Genomic DNA, 23,202 nt, shown 5'->3' on the forward strand with positions numbered 1-23,202 from the left:
AACTGAATGTAGAGGATGATGAAGAGGAAACAGGTTTGTTGTTTTTTTTTCTCAAATGGAAACTGATGGGAAAAGAAAAAGGTATTAATTTAATATTTTTTTAAAAATACATCTCTGGTATCAAAGGCAAAACAATCAAGGTGTAGGATTCAGTTGCCTGTATGGAAATGTTTAGAGCTATTTTAGGCATGCAGGGTACCTGTTTAGTTGCCTCCATCTGCTCCTCCATAGGCAACTCCGAGGCTTTTTAACATGTCTGCCAACATCTGACACTGGCATCTAAAATGGTTAACCGAAGACTAAGGAAAATACCTTCAAGGGACATTATGTGCCTGTGTTTGGAAAGTGAATCTTGCCTTTTCTTTTTAGTTTCATTTGTGGTAATTTGTCATTGTGCCTTTTTTTTTTTTTAAAGAAAAAACCATCTAATTTTATATTTCCTTTGTTGTTTTTCTTCAGGGAAATCCCATCTTTGTTATATATAAAATATTGGTTGGCCTCAGGCACTTGTCAGTAGAGATTGCACAGAAAGGGACTGAAGATGCAACTCCCAAACACCACTTACACATTAAGTACCAGACATACACATTGTTTTAGGAATTACTGGGGGAAAATATCTCTTGACAGAACTTTTTCTGCTTGAAGACTATTTGTTTGTGGACTAGTGATTCAGAAATTTGTAGAAAGGAGAACTGAGATTAAACACTTGCAGGCTGAAGGACTCACTGAACCCTAACATTTGTTGTCCTGGGGGAAGATGCTGCGCAGTAGGAATGATGTGCTAAAGTCACCACCATGTTTTTTCTAACATCTGTGTTTTGAAAAGGAGCAGTGATGAGTGGAATAGAATAACCCTTTCATAAGAAACATGCCACACCATGGGAGTTCTTCAAAGACAAGTCACCTTCACTGCAGACCACAGTAAGATCCTGAAGTTCTTCAGAAGGCTGAGTCCCAAGATGTGTTTCTCTTTCTAGTGTTTCTCTTGGCTGCCTCTTGGCAGTGCCCTGCCCAGCAGGATAGCTGTGATCAATGTCCTAATCACTGGCCCATCCCTCCTCTGTGTAAGGGCCTGGGGGTTCATCTTAGACTCCTCTTGAAAGCCCATGTACTCAAAATCATCACATCATCTGATGTTTAGGCACTGTGTCTTTTTTCTTTCCATTCATCCACTGTAAAGGACCAATATATTATAAACAGACTGAAATCACCACGTTATTTTTATACAGACATGTAATGACTAACATGCACAGTAGATTTTATAGTCCTAATATTCCTTTGATGACTACTAACCCAAGCTAGTAAAGCCCCTTAAGCAGTTCCAATTGTCATCAAAGATCAGATGGGATTGTACAAACTAAAGGTGATGAAAGTGTTGTATGAGATGTGTCTGTATAAAATTCCATCTTTCATTCAAGTCATTTCCTTGCAATACCCCTGTGAACAGCAGTGAGAATTTTGTGTGAGTAAGAATTGGCTGAATATAGCAAATATAGACCTACACCCTGGGTATCTCTATTATATATTGTTGTAAGAAGTAGCACTGGGATGTATCACACCCTTAATTCATAACAACTAGTAAATTGAGGCTTTTTCTCACCTTGGTTTGCATGAAATATTTCTACTCATCTCTTTTTTGCTGTTGGATCTTTGCTGAAAGGGAGAGTTTGACATACTGTGGAATGGATAGCCTGCTCTGCTAAAGCTGTTCTTGTGCGCAGGGATCCCTAGTTCTGCAAGAAAACTAAGGTCCAGTAAAGCCACTGATGCCATTTGCCTCTTGTTCAAGCCCCTCCTGATGGTGCAATTCTCTGACCTGAAGGCCTACTCTGAGAAGCAGCTTTGGCAAGGCTGCTTCTTCAAAGCCGCATCCTCTCACACACCCCTTGGTTTCCCCAGCTTAGGGGTGAGTTAAGGCAGAAGACGTATTTTTGTTGGCTGTGGACTGTTCTTGGGAAGGAGAAAGCCAGAGAACATTGTTGGGCTCCTGCCTCCAGCCTCCTCCCAGAGGGGACTCCACAGTTTCCTGGGGGAGCTGGGAGTGGCATCACAGCTGCTGACTGCCCTACACACCAATACAGATCTACATGAGTAAGTGACATCTTGCTTGGCTGTTTCCCTGCGGTAGCTGGTACAAATACTCTCCCATTCCAGAGTTACAAACCCTTCCCATCACATAGATGGGTCCATAAGAGTTTCACCTCCCTTACAATTCTGTCCAAGATGCAACATTGACTGACATGAATCATGTTTTTGCAGACATTTTTCCGTACGTGGAAAAATTAATTTAACCTTTGCAAGAACTTGCCTTAAAATAGAACTTAAGATACACACAGCTTTTGCTGTGGCTTCATTTTATGTTTCTGTGGAAGTAAGAAACCAGAAGAATATTTCCTTAAGACAAGCTTTAAAAAAATTTCATGTGTTAGTAAGGGTAAAGATACAGCAAAACAAGGTATGAGTGGACAGAACAACAAGCAAATCTGTTTAAAGTACTCCTTCTCCTCTGCAAAGTTAACAATGACTGAATAGTAAATTGTTTTTTAATAAGTTTTGTATTCTCCTGGGATATGGTTAAAGGGTTAATTTAACGCTTGACCCATTAAAACCGTTGAGTGCAGTGAGAACCTTGTAAGGCTGATCAGATGATTATTTCTGGAAGATAAGTGGTTGAAAACCGAGCCTCACTAGTTCAGGTAATCAAGGGAAATTGGCATAAAAGAGAAGATGCGGCTGAGTAAAGACAGAACAGCTACCTGAGATTCTATTACTTGTCGTCTTTCAAGCATAATAATGAGATTATAGTAACCCTAAACTGGCTGAAAACAGAAATCTGGCTGTCTGTCAAGTTCATTGTGTTGAGTTTACAACACTCCAGATCTGGTTCCTCTGAACCTACAATAATTATACCAGGAAGACAGGCTCAAAGAAACCCTTTTCAACCTTGGACCTTTGTCAGGTTTTGGCTTATGACCAGAGTACTATTGTTTATGTCATGGGAAAGAAAAAAGAAAAAAAAATCAACCAAAAAACATTGTTAATGTTTATTATTATTTTTTCATCATGTAATTCTTAAAAAAATATTGCCACTAGTCTTTCCTCACTCCAGCTGTCACACTGCCCTGTGATTTTCTGAATGAACGTGTTATAGAACCATGAGCCCCTTGGCTTCTCCATTGTTATTCCAGTCAGAGCCTTTTTTTGGAATAATTTTTTATGCCTTTCATTGACACACAGTCTCATTTCACACACATGTGGTGTAGCGCTTCTACATTTTAAAAAATAAAAGATTACATGAAAGGCAGAAACACAGAGTCCATTACATTAGCCTCAAAGGTACATCTGTTTCCAGCATGGAGTAGTCTTAAACTCAGGTTGTTTTGGTGTGGAGAGTTGTCACAAACATGGGATGTGAGATCTTGTTTTGAGAGCAATTTGAGATGGCAGCTGTAAGGCTGTAGTTCAGGAAGACTTTTAGGCATTTTTGGAGTCCAGCTGCCTTCAGCTCTGTCAGGTGCACCATTTCTCCTGCTCAGAGGGAGCCTCTACCTACCCGTCCTTCTGTCTTGGTTCATGCTCATATAAATGCTCTTCCAGGTCAATGTAGGCTTGGGCTGCTAGTAGGAAGAGATGTTCACCTCCATGACTCACTTCAGACTGTGAAAAGATAATCAGGTTTAAAGTCACTAATTACTGTGGAAAGAGCTGTGTCAGAGGAGGGTGTCACCAACCTGTTCCTGGAGGTCACCATTGTTGCTGTCGCATGGGCAAAGCTGCCTGGGTTAGCCTGGATGAGCTGGGCAGCTGGCATTAACCTGGCTGCTTCCTGCCAAAGTGCTTTACAGGATTGTTCACACAGCCAGAGCTGCTGGAGAAGTAACCTCCCCATGGTCAGGGATCAGCACCTCCACACGGTACTGCTGTCACTTCGCATGGCAGTAAGAGGGGACATCTTACACAGCTTCAAGCCTCCATGCAAGAGGTGCTGATCTCCTGGCCCCTGATGCTGGCAGACAAGCTCTTTTGCCCCACATGTTTTGTACTCTTGTGAGCTGATCTAACTGAGTTGCCAAAGAACCCTTTCACTTGCTCTAAACTGTATCTCCCAGAGGGAGTCAGACCACAGGAATGTCAGTTTGCAGTTCCAAAAAGTCCTTCAGACACAGATCAGGCCCTAAGCACAAGTATGAACTTAGGAATATGATTACATGCTTTGTCTAATGGAGATCTGTGCTTGGAGCAAGTGTGTCTCAGACACACATTCAGCATGTGTTAAGGGCTTTGCCCACTGCACTGACATAGTTCATGGGCTGCCTTTACTCACATTTTCAACTCCCAAATATCCATGTAGAAAAAGAACTACTGTTTGTTGCATCGAGATTATGACTATCACTGAGCTACCTTCCATGGTTGCCGTGAATTAGCAACCACTGGTAAATACTTCTTAAGTCACAAATATTTTTAAGACCTTAACAACAGACTTCAGAGCCTAATTTTCGGTTGTCCTGTTTCTTAAATGTGAGGTTGGTATCTCAGTGTTTTTTCTGGAAAGGCCAAATTGTATGGGCCCTTCTCATATGAGCAATACAGATCGGTCCTATGGCCTTAACCTTAAACCTGAACAGAATTTCTGGCAGCAGTGTGTTTCATGAATCACACAGCAGATGTTTTTATTGCAGAACTATCTTCCCTGTTTGTTCTGAAAATCAGATTCTTTGTCTCATAACTAATAACCAAGGCCCTCAGAATCACCAACTTTATGTCAAAACTGAGCTAAATTATTAACAACCTTTGCAGTCTCGGGCCTGATTCTCATGAATCAAAGTCAAATGATGCCTCTGCAGTACCTAAATCACTGGCTGTGAGAAATGAAAATACACTGTACTATGGTATTTACAATTAATACAAGGTCTATGGTGCCAAACCTTCAGAGCCCTCCAAGCACTAGCTCAGGGAGATGGAACACTGCAGTTAAACAGACTGGTGAATTTGGCATCAAATCAGATATTTTTCACTTCAAAATGATGATTGATCAAAATGGAACCTTTTCATAGAAGTCTATGTTTTAGCAAAACTGCCCTGAGAGAGTTTAACCCAACCTCAGAGGGGAGGAGCGGTCATTGCGGGAAGAGATAACAGCTTGAGGCCAAGAAGTGAGCTGAGCTCAATAACTGCAAATAGATACTAGTACTGGCTTTTTAGTTTACTGCAGATTTTATTTAAAGGGGAAAGAAAAAGGAAAAAGTATTTGTAAGAGTTCAATTACTAAAAATAGATATATATCTAAAATATTAGGTGTAAAATCCTAAGGCTTCTTGGAAGGCCACGTTGTATGGCCCTTCTCACGTGAGCAATACAGAACAGTCCCTTCCTGGAGAACCTCCCTGGCTGGGTTGAGCAGAGAAAGTTCACAGCAGAGTCCAATCTGTCCAGAGAGCAGAGGGGTGCAGGATTTGAACAGAAGGCTGCCCAAAAAGTTCCATGCACAGTGCTCTGGTTTTCCCTGACCAGCCATGTACTTGATCCCGTATCTACTCTCATGGATTCAGGAGTAGCTCACAGACCCCATGCTTCTGCCATTTGCATTGAATATGCCTGGTAAGATGAAATGCATTAATGTCCATTTGCATATGGAATAGCAAGTTTGGCTAAGCTAGAACTGAGAAAGTCATTCTTCACTCTTCAGTCCCATAAGTATATTAGTTCATACATTCCTGACACGGTTCAGTTACTATTTAATGCTAACATAGATTTAGGACCTCATCTTAATATATTAAACAAAAAAATTAATTGCATGAATAAGTGAAACACGAATGTGAAAAGAAACAAGAATACTTGAAGACCAGCACAAGTCCTGAAAGCAAGGAGTTAAGTATGCTTCACTTCAATTGCCTCAGTATTAGCAACTCTGAAAAAGAGTGTTTGTAATATTGAATGAACCTCTGCAGTGATGTTAAGGCCAAATATTATGAAGGAGCTACAGGGAAACTGCAGAGTTAATAGAACTGAATTGAAGCAAGGATTTTCAGAAGTGACTTAATCTGAGGCTTGAAAACTGAAAGAACTTTTATCCTTGTTGAGAAACTGCTGGCTCCTTTCACCCAAACATATTTATATAGATATTTAACTGATTTCACTAGTGAACAAGCTAATGTATTCTAGAACAATTTATTTTAAAATGTGAACTGTAAAATTATGCTGCAAAGTTTATTAAACTTTCAGGTGTTACATTTTGACATACTCAGATCTTTCCTTTAACAATGACAGAATGCTACACAAAAATACTGCATTTCATCTGGTGCAGGTCTTTATCTTATCTTGACAGATTATTGCTGGTTAAATTGTAGAGCTGACTTAAAGGCAGGACTCTTCAAGGGAGTGAGAAATTAAGGCTTCACCAAATGGTAATAAAGCTATTAAAAATGCAAACAGAAAACAGCTACACTGTACAGGTTAGACAGCTAATCCAAACTAGCAGTTTAAAAAAGCAGGGCAATTACACTTTTATTTAAATGCAAGGAATATGAGCAAGAATAGAATGAGGTGCCTTGTTTAAATGCATTCTTTTGAATATTTATTAGAAATAATACATGTAGTTAAGCCACTTATCTGATTTCAGTGAATAAGTAAAATGAAAAAGATCAATTTTCATAATTATACTAAAGAAGTCTGTCTTTCATAAAAATCTCATTAATAACACCATTATTACTGAAAAAATATCTCAGTATTATTATTGTTATTCTAATTATCAGCAAAATGCTACTGATAATGTTGTCATAAAATTCCTTTTTAGTATCCTATTAAGGAAGATAGACTAAGTAGTGGTTTAAGTTATATCTAGATACTAAGTGGCATTTAGAAAAAAAATATTCTTTGTGTATTTGGATAAAATACGTTATGGGTATAATTACATAAATTACTTCAGGTTTGGCAAACAAGAGAGATATAGGTAATGCTTATGTGCATATGTATTGTATCTATAGGACTGTATAGCCAGCTTGGAAGGAAGCACACTGAAGCATGCAAGCAGAGTAACAAAATGTTGCCTGAGGACAAAAATAGTTTCTTGGCAAAATTTTAACAGACATTTTCACTTATTTTTCATCATAATTATTACAGGGCCTGTCAATCCTCGCTATTTTTTAGTATTCATCTGGATTTATTAAATCGCTAAAGATCTGGGGATCCTTGAGATATTAGTATTAGAAAGGGCATATTACCTTTACACAGGAAGGAAATTTTAGCTGCTTTTATCCATTTTCCAGCATGATTCAAAACTAGGCCAGCGTGGGCTGTAGCACAGAGGAGGGAGCAGGACGGATTTTTGGATCTGGAACCTGACAGTTCTTCATCCTTGTGGCAGACAGGGACCTGGACAGCCAACATGGCTAGAGAAGAAGAGAATTTGTTCCTGCCATGTAATTCTCAACACATGGGCTGGCACCATGTCAAGGATCAGCAGGCACGGAGACCAGAACCTCGGCCAGATAAACAACACAGCTGGTTCCCCATCCGAAAAGCTGACTAATAATTAACAGTTCTGGTAGTAACCAAAGTCAATTAAGAAAACAGGTATGCAGGCTTCCTGGGGAGGTCCAAGGCTGTGAAGAGCTTTATGAAGCAGGAGGCATCTGGAAGATGAAGAAACATTTGGAAATGTTGCCGAAGTTTTCATGGGAAGGGAGTCTGCTGCCGTGCTGCCCTCTCTGGACTCTCACACCATGCAAAATGAAATACTCCCCTGGCAGTGTAACAATGTTATAACCCTTATCGCTGGAAAGATAGTGCAGTAAGACATATTCAGGTTTACCGAGCGATAGATTTTCATCGATTTAGATGGTTCTGACAATTTCTGGTTCTGCTTCAGCCACAGTGACGTAAGTAATAGTGGAAACAAGTTCATTTGACAGTACTAGAAGATGATAGTGTTTGGGAGGCAATGAAAAGAGTAGACTGAAGGACACTTTTCTGCCCAGGTCTTGATTATTAATATACACATGTCCTTAAATGCACAAAAATATTGAGGGCAGTGACTGGGAGCATGGCTGTTTACCATAGTACTGATTAAGCAATGCCTACAGGCACAATTAAGGAGGATCTAAGCAAAAGTTCAAGGCTTTTCCTGAACAGGGTTATAAAGAAATGCATTCCAAAGTAGATCATAGACTGTTTTTCTCTTGATATGTATTATTTTTTGTTAATTGGTATCATGTTCTGAAAAAAACCCTGGCAAGTGAAATTTATTTATGTCTATAACTTGACTACCTTCTCCTGTATTAAAACACTTAGAGAAAATTCATTTATTTGAGTACAGAGAGTCAGGTAACTTTCAGAAACTTCCTGTGTATTGCAATCACTGGATGCAATTGAGATAGTTGTACTTATACCAGTGTATCACAGGTGGCATTTGCCACTATGCATAAGAGTTAAAGCAAACAGAAACAGCTTTTATCACAGCAGAATATCATGATCTGCACTTAGGGTTCAATCTTTCCATCGACTATGTGGGCACAAATTGACATGCCTCAGAGAGTAGGATTGAATTCTCCACTTGTTTTAGAAAGTGTTCTAAAAATAAAATCAATATAGGGAGTTGTAAAAATAACTTTATTTTTACTTGCTAGGGAGAACTGCATAAATTACAGCTTTATTTTCTTCTACTTGAGAATTATGTAAGTTGTACGAAAAGCTCAAAATAATTTTATACAACCATTGTGCTTTTGCATCTGCATTTCTCTAGTGATTTCTTTTTTCCTCCTTTTTTTCTTTCCTCCTTTCTCTTGTTCTCTCTCCTCCACTCTCTGTCTCTCCATGACTCACAGGCAAGCACACATGCACACACTCTTCAGTAATAAGGGCATATGCCATAGGCACCCCCAGTTTTCCCGCTTGAAAGTGTTCCCGTGGCTTCCAGTATGATTTTTCTCAGCTTTGATGTATAACCACCTACCTTTGCAGGACAAATTGATTTCAGTTGATCTCTTGGGTGCACACTTAGGGCAGGTTTCACTTAGTCAATCTTGGTCTCCATCCTACTGTTTGGATTCACTGTGAATACTTCGTAAACAGCAGCTACTTTTAAGGAGGAAGAATACAAATAAAACAATAATAGCAGCGCATACTATTCAAGACAAGAACTGTCTCCTTTTCTCTAGCACTATTTCTGTTACTGTAACAAAGCAGATCATAATTAACTAGGGACCCAAAGATTCCTCACATTCCAGCTAAATCCTGCAATTTTTCTGTCCAAAAACCCTCACTGGATTTTCTTAGCAAAACTGTTAAAGCCTATGTAAGAGCAAAGCTTCTGTCCCCGGTCTCCCCGGGACCATGGGCTTCCTGGGGCTGTGTGTGCAGCTAAACCTGCATTCACAAAACCAGCAACAAAACCCATGCTAACCCAGGTGTGCTCCCACTTTCACAATCCTTGGTTACGTGATCACAAAGCCACCCCCGTCACCCCCCCAGTCGTATGGATTTTGTCTACAAAGTTGGGCACATGGGTGTTTTACAATATTCTTTTAGTCTAACCCAACTACTTTAATTGATGTGTCAGAACCTTTATTGCTGTAATCGCTCTTCTCTCAAATGTTCACATTAACGAATTGTTCAGCCTTGATGTGCTGTGTACTTACTAAAAGGAAAACCTTGTTTTCTTCTGCAGATGGTACTTCAGAAATGTAAGCACATAGAAATGTAGAAATGTCTTTTGATGAGTTGAGTGTCTTGTTTGTGACTGGATCTCCTACATAAAGCTGTACCTGCTTTGTGTTTTCCCTGTGACCAGTCCTCAGGTTCTTTTAAGGCTTGCATTCACTGATCAATGTGTTAGATCTCTTTTCCTCCTCCATTTCCTTCTCTTCTCCTCACCTCTCCTCTCCTTCCTTCTTCCCCTTTTTCTGTTTTCATTTTCCTTGTCCATAAGAATCTGCCCCTGTTTATTGCTGATTTGCAAGTCAACAGCATCTCAAAGACACTGAGGTGCTGGAGTGTGTCCAGAGAAAGGCAATGGAGATGGTGGAAGGTCTGGAGCACAAATGCTATGAGGAGTGGCTGAGGCAGCTGGGAGTATTTAGCCTGGAGAAAAGGAGGTTCAGGGGGAACCTTATCATTCTCTGCAAGTACCTGAAAGGAAGCAGCAGTGAGCTGGATGTTGCTCTCTTCTCCCAAGAAACAAGCAATAGGACAAGAGGAACTGGCCTCAAGTTCTTCCAGTGGAGGTTTAGATTGGATATTAGGAAAATCATCTTCACTGAAAGGTTGATCAGGCATTTGAACAGGCTGCTCAGGGAAGTGGTGGAGTCCCCACCCCTGGAGGTGTTGAAAAGATGTGTAAATGTGGCACCTGGGGACATGGTGCCAGGTTTTTTAATTGTGGACTTGGCAGTTCTGGGTTAACAGTTGGACTTGATGATCTTTAATATCTTTAATATCTTTTCCAACCTAAAGGATTCTCTGATTCAATAAGTCAGGAAGAATAATATGAAAAAACAATTCCCAGAAAAATACTTGGGATATATGTATGCATTCAAGGGTTACCATTTCACATTTTAATAAGCTCAAACACAGAAATAATATTTATAGCAGGTATTCATCCTGCAAAAAGCTCCCAAAGCATCATCTTCTGTACAAAAGTGCCACAGCTTCCTAAAATTACTTATATGCATGAAAAATCAAATTCCTTCACTTAGGCATTTTTTAAGACTTGAAAAAAACACTAGTGAAATAATTACTGAGTCCAAGAAATTTCTTCAAAGTAATATGTGATACATAATATCTGACAGTATTACTGCCAGTGAATGTGCTTTGGGCCAGATTGTGACCAGCCACTTAGCATTTCAGGAGAGAAAGAGCAGGCTACAACAGCTAAATAGCATTTTTCTTTCTTGAAGCTGTCTTTCTGTGCTATCTGCTGTGTCCCTGTTCCTGGGAGAGAAGGTCAGGAAAAAGATGATTTTGTAAATCACTGGATGTTAGGCAAAGACCAAAGAAGCTAGTCCAGTCAGGGCAGACTCATAACTGCACCTGTTTTGCTCCAAGGAGCAAAACTGGCCCTTGGGAATATGAACTGAGCACCTCAGATGCACAAAAAGAAGCATTCACCCCAAAGCATGTCAGGGAGTATTTGATAAACCGCCCATTGAAAGTTAGAGAGAAACAATGTCCATTAATGCCCTCCAAGCAGTCCTTAGATACACCTGCAATCCTTTCTCTGCCAGTATTAGCATGAATTAGCTGCATTAGCTTGTTTCCTCTGATTTCTAAGTGTGACGTAAACTCCAAATCTTTTTTTTGTTCTGTTATGCATTTCAGGTTCTCCACAGAAGTTCTTGTAAATTTCACCATGGCTCCATATGTAATTTCTCTTCACACAAGGCTGTTGTTGACATAACATTATGTAGAAAAACATATATCCCATCTCTCCAGGCCCTCCACCCTAATTTCTCTCCTGATATTGGAGGTGTATTATGACTTTTATTTCTATTTGCCACTTTAGGGGAAGGATATGTTTATAATTTTGACAATGCATATGCCTATGGTTTAAGGGTATTTTCTGTCTCCAAGTAGGAAGGCAAATAACTGTTTTCAGTTGCTACTTATTAAATAAAATTGGAGCTAGTAAATGGCCAACTTTAGCCATTTTTAAGTCTAGCCATTCAGTTAACATGGCATTCCCATCTAGAAGATATTTACCCTTAAGAAAATTACAGAAAAAAAAGGATATATGGGAAGGGGAGGGGGGGGACAGAATGATTCATAGAAAGAGTCATGGGTCCTGTGGAGCTATTCTTTGTTTCACAACACAATCTATGCTGTAATCCTGTCTGTTCAAAAAAGAGTGTAAAAGGGTCTGTTATTTCACCCCTCATTTACATGGTAAGAACGTGTTTTGATCCCCAGCTGCTAAACAAAGAAAATACAGTAGCCCATGCTCTTAATTTGACCCCTTTCTTTATGAAAAAGCATGCTACTGTAAATATTAACTCTGCTAATAGTCCTCAAAAACACTACTTTTTGTCTTTGCTGTGACAAACATCAGCCTGCCTTGGCTGTGAGGTTTGCCCTCATTTGAAGGTCCAAGGCTCTCTTACAGGTTCCCCTTTCCAACCAATGTAGCTGATGAGCTGACCCAGCATGTGCATAACTGTGCTGCACTTGTGACATGTCATCTTCACTGGCTTGGGGCTCCTCAAACCATTAGGACTTACGGGGGAACGTGGTTCTTTAAGGAGCTTCACAGAGTCACAAAGTGTTAATGGTTCTAAGGGACCCCCAGAAGCTGGTCCAACACTCCTCCTCCAGCAGGCACACCTAGAGCCAGTTGCCCAGGACCATGCCTGGACAACTGACATGTCTCCAAGGACAGAGACTCCACAAACTCTCTGGACAACCTGTGCATGTGCTTGATCATCCTCACAGTAAAGTATTTTTTAATATATAAAAGGAGCCTCCTGAGTTTCAGGTTGTGCCCCTTATCACTTGCCTTGTCACCACTGAAAAGAGCCTGTCTCTGTCCTCTTTGCACCTTCCATTCAGGTATTTTTATACATTGATAAGATCCCCCTGAGCCTTCTCTTCTCCAGGCTGGACAGTCCCATCTCCCTCAGCCTGTCCTCACACGAGAGGTGCTCCAGCCCCTTAACAATCTTCATGGATATTCATTGGAATGCCTCCAAAATGTCTGTGTCCTCTTGTACTGGAGAGCCCAGAGCTGGACACAGCAATCCCCTTGTGCTGAGGACAATGCCACAAGTGCTGAGGCGAATGATCACTTCCCTTGACCCTCTGGAAAGCAATACTTTCTCTCCAGCTGGGCAACCCCCAGCATGCCCTGGCACCTGGGATATTTCCCTCCCCAGGTGTAGAACTTTTCACTTCCCTTTGTTGAACTTCATGAGGTTTTTGGCAGCTCATTTCTTCAGCCTCTCAAGGTCCCTCTGGATGGCAGCACGACCCTGACATACCAGTCAATCTTCCCAGTTTTGTGTCATCTACAAATTTGCTAAGGATGCTCTCTGCCCTGTCATCCAGATCATTAGTGGAGATGTTAAACAGGATTGGATCTCTGAGGTATGCTACTAGTGAGAAGCCTCCAACTAGACTTCATGAGACTGACCACCACCCTCTGGGCCCAGCCATTTCAGCCAGTTTTGAATCCACCTCACTGTTTGGTCATCCAACCCATAATTCAACAGTATCAAAAGCCTTACTGAAGCCCAGGTATAAAATACCCACTGCTCTCCTCTCATATATCCTGACAGTCATTTCAGCATACAAGGTTATCAAGTTGGTCAAATATGACTTTCCATAGATGAAGTCATGCTGACTACCCTTTGATAACTTTCTTGTCCTTCAGGTGCTAGGAAATTATTTTCAGGATGGTTCCATCACCTTCCAAGGGATCATGGTGAGTTTGAGCAGTCTCTAGTTGCCTGAGTCCTTCTTCCCTTCTTGGAGGTTGGAGTGATACTTGCTTTTCTCCAGCCTTTGGGAAGTTCTTCCAATTACCATGATTGATCTAAGATCATTGCGAGTGGACTCACAATTCACAGAGACAGCTGCTGGCTTCCTCAGCACTTGAGGGCGTATCTCATCCGGCCCCACGGACTTATGCATGTCTGGTGTGTTTAAGTGCTCCAAGACCTGATCCTCTTCCACCAAGGGTACATTTTTCTTGCTCCAACCTTTCCCCCGGTCTCTGATTCTTGGAGGCTGGTTTTGCTAGTAAAGACTGAGGCAAAGAAGACATGAAGTACCTCATGTCCTGCATAACCAGGTCCCCAGTCTCCTTGAGCAGTGGGCCCACATTTTGGCTAGCCTTCCTCTTGTCACCTATGTTCTTATAGTAGCCCTTCTGTTGCCTTTGCCATCCCTTACCCCATTCAGTTCTAGTAAGTTTGGCTGTGACTTTTTTCCACTGAATGCTGGGATAACACTTTGGTTTTCTGCAGCCCAGGGGATAACTGTGATGAAGTGTTAGAAGAACATCAGGATTCAGAGGATGGTATTCCCTGTCATCATGCCTAACTGCAGACCTGGAGAAGTATCAGCTGAAGGGAAGGTACTGCGAAGTGCTGCTAGCCAAACATGTGATAGGGTTGGCAGCCTGGCTTGAAACCACCATCAGACTCAGACAAGAGCTTGTTAGGATAGATGGGTTGGATATTAAGAGTGTAGGAGCTGTGTTTAAGTCTGCAATGAAGGCTGTGACACCAGACACTGTTAGTCTACTTTTATTCCTGTAACATGGTCACCCTCACGTCTTTGCTGTATCCATGCTAGTTCACACCCAAACCCCTTCTCCAGTAAGTTACTTGTTTTCCTGTGGAGGGAAATCTTAGTGCAGTTGATAGGCCAGTTTGCTGAAGGATGCATGACAAATAAGCCACCTGGCCGTGGCTAATTCTGCATTGAGCAATCCTGTAAACTCTCCCACAAGTCCTTGTACAACCTAGCATCCACATGCCATCATGCGCCCTCCCATGTCACACAACACTCATTGTCAGAATCATGCTAGAGAACCCCTCTGCTGAGGCTCGGACCTGCTTTACACTGAGAAGTCACTTTACACCAGAAGTCCACAGAATTCTGTGGAGAGTAATGTCCCAAAGTCACAGGATGCCAGCAGACGCCTGGATTAGGCTAGGGCAGACAGCATTACCCTAAGGCAAGGGAGTCACCAGCCAGCTCCATGTTTGACAGCAGTCCCAAGGTCTCTCACCAGTGCACTCCCCAGAAGGTGTGGATATAGACTCTGTGTCTGTGCATTTTATTTTATACTATTTTTCTAATTGGCAATAAACGTAGCTGGAGGAAGAAGAATGACAATAAGACATCACCAAAGAAAACTCACACATTGTCCTGTAGGTTATCAAGGGGCAAGCTCCTACTGTGGAGCACTGTGACTGGAGGCACCCAGCACTGACAAAGAGACAAGAGCCCACCCAGCTGGGTGCTGTGTGAGATTCCTGTGAATTCAGTGGAGGGAAGAGAGCTGATCTCCAAAGACTGAATGCTGCAAAGGCAGCTGCCCAGAGATGCCACAGGAGAAGAGGTCTGTCTGAGCTCCTCAACACTTCTGCAGGCAGCCACTTCTGCGGCTTCAACTTCATGATTAGGCTCTATTCAGGAGTAGATATTCCTGGAAAAAATGTTTTTTTTTTTATTTTTGAGAGAGAAAGAGAATTTATCTTCTGACCTGGAATTAGGTGGCATTTAGATTCCTTTGGACGCATTTAGATCATAAAGTAGCTCAGGCAAGAGTTTAATCACCGAAATTTCCAGACTCAGGATTTCTAGAGGTTTTTGAAAGCTAACTGGGCACCTAACAAACAGAGGCTGAACAGTGAAGTGGACTGTTTTGGCCAGTTACCGAGGAGTAGAGAAAAAATAGCCTCGGACAACCCAAAATATTGTCTAAAGCATTAGGCTAGTCACTGGAGAGCAGAGCTGTGATCATTTGGTTAAACTCTGATTGTTTCTCAGTTTAAAACAAAGACATGACTTGCGATTATTTGGTGGCTTGAAGAACGTTATCAGGTATCACATTTATACCATACTTGTGCTATATTCACACAGTACTGGTGATGCCATTACAGAACAGTTCCATTGTAATTTATGTTCTGGAAACTGGCAACAGACCTTTGATGTATAAAGAAGCGCTGGTAATGTCCAAATGAGGTAGTAGCTGCTTATCTTAACATATAACAATCTAATGTCAAGTATTCTTGCTCCTGTTATCAAAATACGTTTGGCAGACTTACTTTCTATTTTTCACTTAATTCTCCTTGAAGTGGGATTTTATTATACCATTTGTATTAGAATTATACTGTACCGTTGCCCATCTTCATTGCTGTATAAAGAGACAGGTTTCTTATCTATGAACTAAAAAAGATGCATTACACTTCTATTCCAGATAAATTGCTGACAAATTTATAAAAATAAAAGAGGTAAGACAGTTGCTCCCTGTATCAGGGTCAAAGTAAGTGGTATCATAATTTCAAAAGTGTTGATAATTTTATATGTGTGTTGTAATGGTGATAAGAAGTTTTCCTAGATATATATCTCCTACTTATGGTGTTCTCCCTCAGAAAGAGACACATTAGAGGTGTCTTCTACATATAAATTACTTTTGTCCTGTTAAGTTGAACTTGTCTCCACCAGATTCCTCTAATGGCTCAAAAAATCCTACACTATCTTGCTTAGTTAAAGAAACTTCCCTCTCTTCCTGACCATTGCCTCCCTCCGACAACTCATCTAAAGTCTTCACATCTGGGCAGCAGAGGAAGATAAAGCTGTGCCAGCAGTATCTGCAAGAGGACCATGCACCTCTCCCTGTGTCTTTCTGAATTTGCTGCTGCTCCTTGTTCACTTGTCAATACTACAGCAGAAGAAGAGCCCCATGGTCACAGCTGGAACTGTGATGGGAAGGCTCTTGCAGGGACATAGCTGTGTCCCTCCCATATCAAAAAGAAGGATCCACAGTGTGTGACAAATCTTTGTGGCAATCTCAAGAGTGCAGCCAGCATCAGCCTTCTGAGGGTGCAAGGCAGATCCTTATGAAATAGGGTGAATTTTTCTGTGGTCACCTCATCTTTTTCCTTCCTTGGTCTGGGATTCCTTGCAGTTGTTCCTATTGCCTGTCCATAAATTGGAGGCTGGACCAAACGTAACTCAGTTTGTGTACATATTACTACATGGTTTTAGATTACTACATAGTTTTAGTTTGTGAGGCAGTGCAGTGAGGAACAGCACCACTGAGCAAAGATCCTACTGAACACCAAACAAAGACTTGGTAGCTCTGCATTTATGTTAAAGTGACAAAACTGTGTGGGCATCTTTTCAATAACCTCTCTCAAAAGGCCTGAGGAGCAAACAAAGGTCTGGTCATGCCATTCAGAAGGAAGATTTACATGAATGTGTCACGTGCAGTTGCTCACATTAGTAGATGCCATTGGCATGTGTTTATATAATTATATTTTATACTTATTATATAATTTATAACATTTATTAATAATTTAATGACTCAAAAATGTGAGAGATGTGCCAGAAAAAGCCCAAAGAAATCACAATATGTTCCTTTCCCAGAATAGCATGAAGACTGAATTGAAGGTGAAAAGGAGCATTGAGACCATGGATCTAAGAAGAAAATCATATGAGTCCCATCAATGAGACATTGACAACTTTCTCAGCTGTCCCTCCTTACTTGTTCTTCTTCAAATGCAGGAGAATTAGGAAAAAACTCCAAATAGTTAGAAACTCTGGGAAATAATATTCCTGATATAAAGTCTCATCTCAGAGACTGGGTGTAAGTGCTTATGAAGAAGAAAAATATAATGCATATTGGATCTGATGTCCACTGGAGAGCAGAAAAGGAAGGAGCCAACTGACAAAACAGGTGGAAGAAGACATGGTGATTGGCAACAGATTTGTATTTTGAGAGTTTCCAGTGTTACAACATCCAGTTTTGTTCTCCCTGGCAATAACATGGCCATCTTCACCAAAGAAAAAAAAAGGAGCGTATTTTGAGGAAAAAAGCATTGTCTGATGGTCATTCTGACCAACCTTATCAGGGAGGTGATAGCCAAGTGATGCTGATCCTCAAGGCAAAGATAAAAGCTTTGAATTCATAGGTGACAGACATGGGTCAAGACATGCGGACTGAAGAATGGGTCAGACAGGTGAAGCAACTGTGGGAGAGGAATTTCAGAAAACAGAAAATACATAACTATCAGCGTAACAGGAATGTAATAAATGAAAAGAAAACATCATAGTATGGAATATAATATCACCTTGTTGGAAGGACTATTTTAGTCTCAGAAAACACATATAAATGGGACCATAAGGAACACGGCAGTGTTCATTGAAAATCTGAGCCATTAAAAGGTGAATCAGGTGAAGAGACAAAGCCACATTTCTAGGGAGCCTCAGCGCATGGCAGAGACACAGAGATGCTTGTACAGTCCAGTGAAACTGACTGATGGACTATAATAGAGACTGCTGGAGAGTGAGGGGTACTTAGCAGGAAGAAGTGTCAGCATTCTGTCATGCAGCAGATGTCAGGAGAACTGCCGTTGATCCCCAGAATACATTTGAAGATAACAGAAAAAGCAGTGATTATGCAGGTGTATTAAAGAACAGGGATAGCAGAAAGTTCTGAACTGGTTTGTTCTTTTTCTACTTGAGAACAGAGCATAGAAGCATTTGAGAATTAGACTTTTTTGTAATGCTAGTGAACGAAAATGAGCATTAAATTTGTCCTAAGCTTGTGACTTCACATCAGAGACTCCTAGGAACAGCATATCAGAAAAAAATATTTGTTATTGCTGCTGACTTTCAAAAAACTCTTCTATATTTCCAATAGAATTGAGGGTCCAGGAATCTTGAAGCTTGAGCTAGGTAGGCTTGTCCTTGCCCACAAAGAAAAGGAGATTCTCTTTTCCAGTGGGAAGGCAGAAATTAGTCCATAATTACAAACTCTTATTTATTAGTTTCACTCACCAGTAATGGACAAGAAACAAACCCATGTAACTTGGGAGACTGGTTACTGTGGGAGAGCATTAAGCATGAATAGTGAAGGCACAGATCCAGCATGCAGTGGGCTGAAACTGGCTGAAATATGTTCTCAGCAAGTATTTCTTGAATACTTGTAAGTAACAACAAAATACAAAAACCCCAAAACTGTTCCAATATGTTTGTTAAATGATAATAGCCCATCATTTGGTGAACATACTGTTTGCCATCAATTGTTTGTCCATCCCTCCTGCTGGTGGAAGAGAGCTCTGGCTAAGTGGACAGATGTTCCTTTCTGCTAACTTTGACAACACTTGGGTCCACAGTCCTTGACCAGAGGAACTAATTAAGTAGTAAAATCAGCTCTTTGTAAGACAGGAAGAAAGAAAGGGTAGAACCACTGAAGAACATGAGGCACTGATTAACTCACAAGTGTTTCCTGTATAATGCAAATCATTAATGCTTAATGGTCTCTGAGAGTAATAAACCAGAACCGTAAATATAACAACAACATCACAAATCATTTATGAGTCCTACAGGATCTTTTTTCTTTCTTCATTAATTGTTCAATCTGTAAGAATAATTTCTTTAACTTCTTATTTACTAGTCTTTATTTTTTGATTCGATACATTACAACTGAACTTAGCTGGAAGGTTCTTTGTAGCATGGGTAATGGCGAAAAAAAATAAGAAAATAGCTCTCCTCAAGAACTGAAACGTGGAAAATTTGCCAGAATTAGCACAAATGCAGACTACAATCATCCTAATATTAAATGAACACTCACTGTAGCTTTCCTCTGCCTGTTAAACTACTAATTGATGTGCTACTGATGAATAAAACGGCTGGCATTTCAGCCATGAACTCACTTCACTGCTGCAGTTTACTGAGAGCCCCAAGCTGCTGAGCTCATTACAGATCCCTTCACTGAACTGGCTTTACAGGCAATTTTGTGAAGGGGCAGCATCAGAGCTAGCCCACTGATTGGGACTCCATCGGCTCAGCGGGGCTCCAGGAGTTCAGGGGAGAGAGCACAGCACTGAGCTAAAAATATGTCTTTGCCTCTGTAGTGCCAGGAAGATTGCCTGGCTGCGCTAATTGGGAGGGACCTGGAGATCTGGGTGGTATTTTAGGCTAATCTCGAGGTGGGACCTCTGCAGTATGTATGTGGCTCTGAATATAATCTCCTTCGGCACTGTCATTTATACCATTGCAGGCATTTACAATCAGAACCATCCTTGATTGACTCATGGCTGTCGCTGCACCTTAGACTCATCTTGCAGGAGTGAGGGGGGATGAGGGAAAGGGAGATGGCTGTGCACTGAACACAGTGACAATTTTAATGTGGTGTTGAAGTTATAAAATGGGAGAAATTGCCCTGGCGGGACCAGGGCTTAGGAGGACTGCTCAAATATATAGCCCTCCCTCAGAAACCGGCTGTAGAGTTGCACAACAGACAGGGTTTTCTTAAACCCCCTCTGCTAAGATTTGTTTTTCAGTCCTACCCTCTTTCTCCCTGTAATCTTATTTTTAATTCTCTGAACAACCTAGCCCTGATATCAACATTCCCTATCTCACCTCTATTTAGAACCCAAAACTCCAACCTTTGAAAACTGGGGTGGTCAGAGGAGTCCGTGTTTCTGCTCATCCTGCATGGACTTGGTAAGACAGAAGGAAATAGTGGAGAGAAAAAAACAGGAGGAGTGTAAGAAACAGTGACAGACTGAAAGCATGCATAAAATCAACAGAAGTAAAAAGCCTGACAGAAAAGACAAGAAGAAAAACTCGATCATGGGAAATATTGAGCTACTGAGCATTTTTGATTAAGTAACACACTGGACTATGTCATTTGCTTGCTTGTTTGCTTGCTTATTTTAACAGATATACAGTTTTACAGGGTATTGCTTGTTTTACTAGTAAAATGTATTTCAGCAAAACAGAATATGTCATTTGTCCAATTTTTTTTTATTAAGCAACTTCAGAAAATACAAGCATGATTAGGTGAGAAATGCCAATTGCTCATTCATTGTATGAAACCATACAATGTGCCATCGACCAGTCTATGAACTGTCAACCACAGGCTGAAATACCTAAAGTTTTATAAGTCTCTTTACATGTTACTGCAACATTTTCATGAAACAGCTGCAGTGGGGATTTTACAGCATGTATGAATTATAATAGTATGATTATCCAAAGAAAATGTTAATTCAATTAATTTTAATGTGTTACTTTTACCCCCAAGCGCAATGCTTTACAAATTTTAGTGTATCTCTTTTTTGCACAACATTGGTCCCCCAACCATGCTGCTGCAGTGATCTTAACATTGGACATAAACACTAGGCAACCTTCCAAGATGAAGAACAGTGCCCTCAGCCAAAGCAAGATGGAAAATTTCAGGATATTAGAGCACTCTTGCAAATAAACAAATGGAGAAGGCTTCTAGATTTTGGAACGGCACCTCTTTTCAGGCTACTACATCTATATTTAGAAACCCCAATGAAGAGGTTGATATCTGTAAGTGCTGAAGGCACTAACATCTTTTATTTTCCCATTAAGGCCCTGTACCTAAAGCTCTAACCGTGACGTAACAGCTGATATGTCACTGTTTGGTGTTTTAAAGTTGTTGCTAGCTATTTCTAATGCCTTTATGACTAATACAGTTCTAGTAAGAACTTAACACAAGCCACTGCTCCCGGTTTAAAATGGTCTTAATTCTGCACAGCTTCTTGAGAACATCTGGCTATGAACCTGGAGGATGTTGGAAAGATTTCAAAGGAGAACAAGTAGCATGGTTAAAAGACTGGAAAGCATTGTTGGCAGAGTATGTAGAAGAAAGGGAAGGTACTCAGCCTAGATAAATCATATTAAAGCCCGTGTTAAAGGATGACTTGACCATGTAGTGTCTGTATGGGGGCAAAAGGATGGCTGTAGAGGACTCTTCAGCCTATCAGGAAAAGGTATTCATGTTACACTGCACCTGGAAGTGCTGGCTAGACAAATTTTTACTTAGAAAAAAGGTCCAAATGGTCAACGGTGATGGCAATTAGCCACTGAAATTGTCTTCTGAAAGTTGTGGTGAATTTTTCATCCTAGAAAAGTCTCCAAATAAAACATGCTTCTAAAGTATACTTCATTTGAACCACAGGCTTTTGATTTGAAAGCAGAATTAATTCAGGAAAGACAGAGGTATTCACAGACCTAACACCTATAATATTTGCTACATCAATAAAAATGTAATGCAAAACAAAGCAGTGGGCCAATCATTCCATTTTACTGTTCAGTTAAATTCTATCCTGAGAGACATTGGCAACATTTTGTCCAAGGTTTTGCACAAAACTGTCACTGATGCAGAGCAACATAAGGGAATTTCAGGTACATCCTGATTTCAGATCTACAGAAAAGAGTGTAGTTGACTTTAGTGGGAGTTGGTCCAAAGTCTTACTGAGGATTTGAGAAAACAGAAACCTTTTTCTTCTGGCCTCATGTGTAAGTGGGTAAAGGTTTAGAATATTTATAAAGGCTTAGAATCCTTCTAATTACCATGGGGTTTATTGTGTCAGGCAGATAAATTTTCTGTGTTCTCTCAGGTATGAAGTTGGGATAAACTTGGGTTTTTCAGAAAAAGAGATTCAGCCCTATCATCAAAGCTAAAAGTCATTTTGTCTACAGCAGATTGTTTAGCTTAAATGTATTAAAAGTGTACAAAATGAGTCCTAGAATTTACTTTTATATGTTAAAAATAATGCTGCTTATGGAAGTCTTGTCATCATTTTTTACCAAATGAGATAGAGAACGTACTTCTGCTTCCATTTCTGCTTCCCCGATCACACAGGGTAATCCAACAATTTAAAATTTTGAATATTATAGACTTTTGATGGCATTTTTTCCTGCAATCTGAGTTTTTAATAGAGTCATGGACTCTATTTTCTGGGCCTGTAAATACCCAGAAGATAAGGGGCCAATGTGTATGTCTCAAACACTGATAGCCAGATAGCTTTGGAGGCAACCAAGGATGGTTGATAAGAGCAGCCCATGAGAGAGAGCAGGATGTGGCTGGAGAAATGCACCATTTGAATGTTGGGCAGCACTTCTTGGACTAATACCCTTGTTCTGACTCCTGGAGATAAGCAGAACAAGCAAGTGCTAGAATGCGGTCAAGAAGTGGGCATGGACTGTTGACCAAAAGCCAACCCAGTAGGGGAGGATCAAGACCATGAAAGACCCTGAAGCCCACTTACCCATTTCCAGAAAGGTCTAGCAGAATGAACTGCACAAGATAACTAATTTGCATAGAAGTAAGAAACAGCTCCAGGCTGGGAAAACTGTTCTGTAAAAACAAAGGCCCTGTTAAGCCCAGGCAGCATCCGTTCAGGACCCTGGGCAACCCATCTGCTGGATCGACACTGGAGCCAGGACTTGTGATCTTCCTTTTTTCCTTTCTTCCATTCTTTCTGTCTTTCTCTCTCCCTCTGTTTAATCCCTCTCTCTTCTCTTTGACACCACCCATTATTCAAAATGCACCACTGTGTGTTTATGTGGTAGCATAAGGGACTTACTTATCTATTTCCATGTCGTGTGTACAATTTACTAATAAAACTTGGTTTTTTCAGACCCTCTGACTTTTGTAGTTTGCTTTTGACCATGGGTATCTATGAATCTTGGATCCTCCCTTCCCTTTTGAGGTGGGTTTCC

At 40.7% G+C, this 23,202-nt stretch overlaps 1 long non-coding RNA gene across 1 annotated transcript; it reads right to left on the bottom strand.

Annotated features, from left to right (window-relative positions):
* Positions 1–1,973: 1,973 nt before the first annotated feature.
* LOC108447375 lies at positions 1,974–10,041 on the bottom strand. Its single transcript, XR_001862920.1, has 3 exons — positions 8,951–10,041; positions 7,221–7,631; positions 1,974–3,657 (listed from the first exon to the last, which is right to left on the bottom strand). It is a non-coding gene; the product is annotated as an uncharacterized LOC108447375 (long non-coding RNA).
* Positions 10,042–23,202: the final 13,161 nt, after the last annotated feature.

The sequence above is a fragment of the Corvus brachyrhynchos genome, unplaced genomic scaffold (assembly GCF_000691975.1).
Source record: "Corvus brachyrhynchos isolate BGI_N302 unplaced genomic scaffold, ASM69197v1 scaffold83, whole genome shotgun sequence".
Taxonomy (NCBI): domain Eukaryota; kingdom Metazoa; phylum Chordata; class Aves; order Passeriformes; family Corvidae; genus Corvus; species Corvus brachyrhynchos.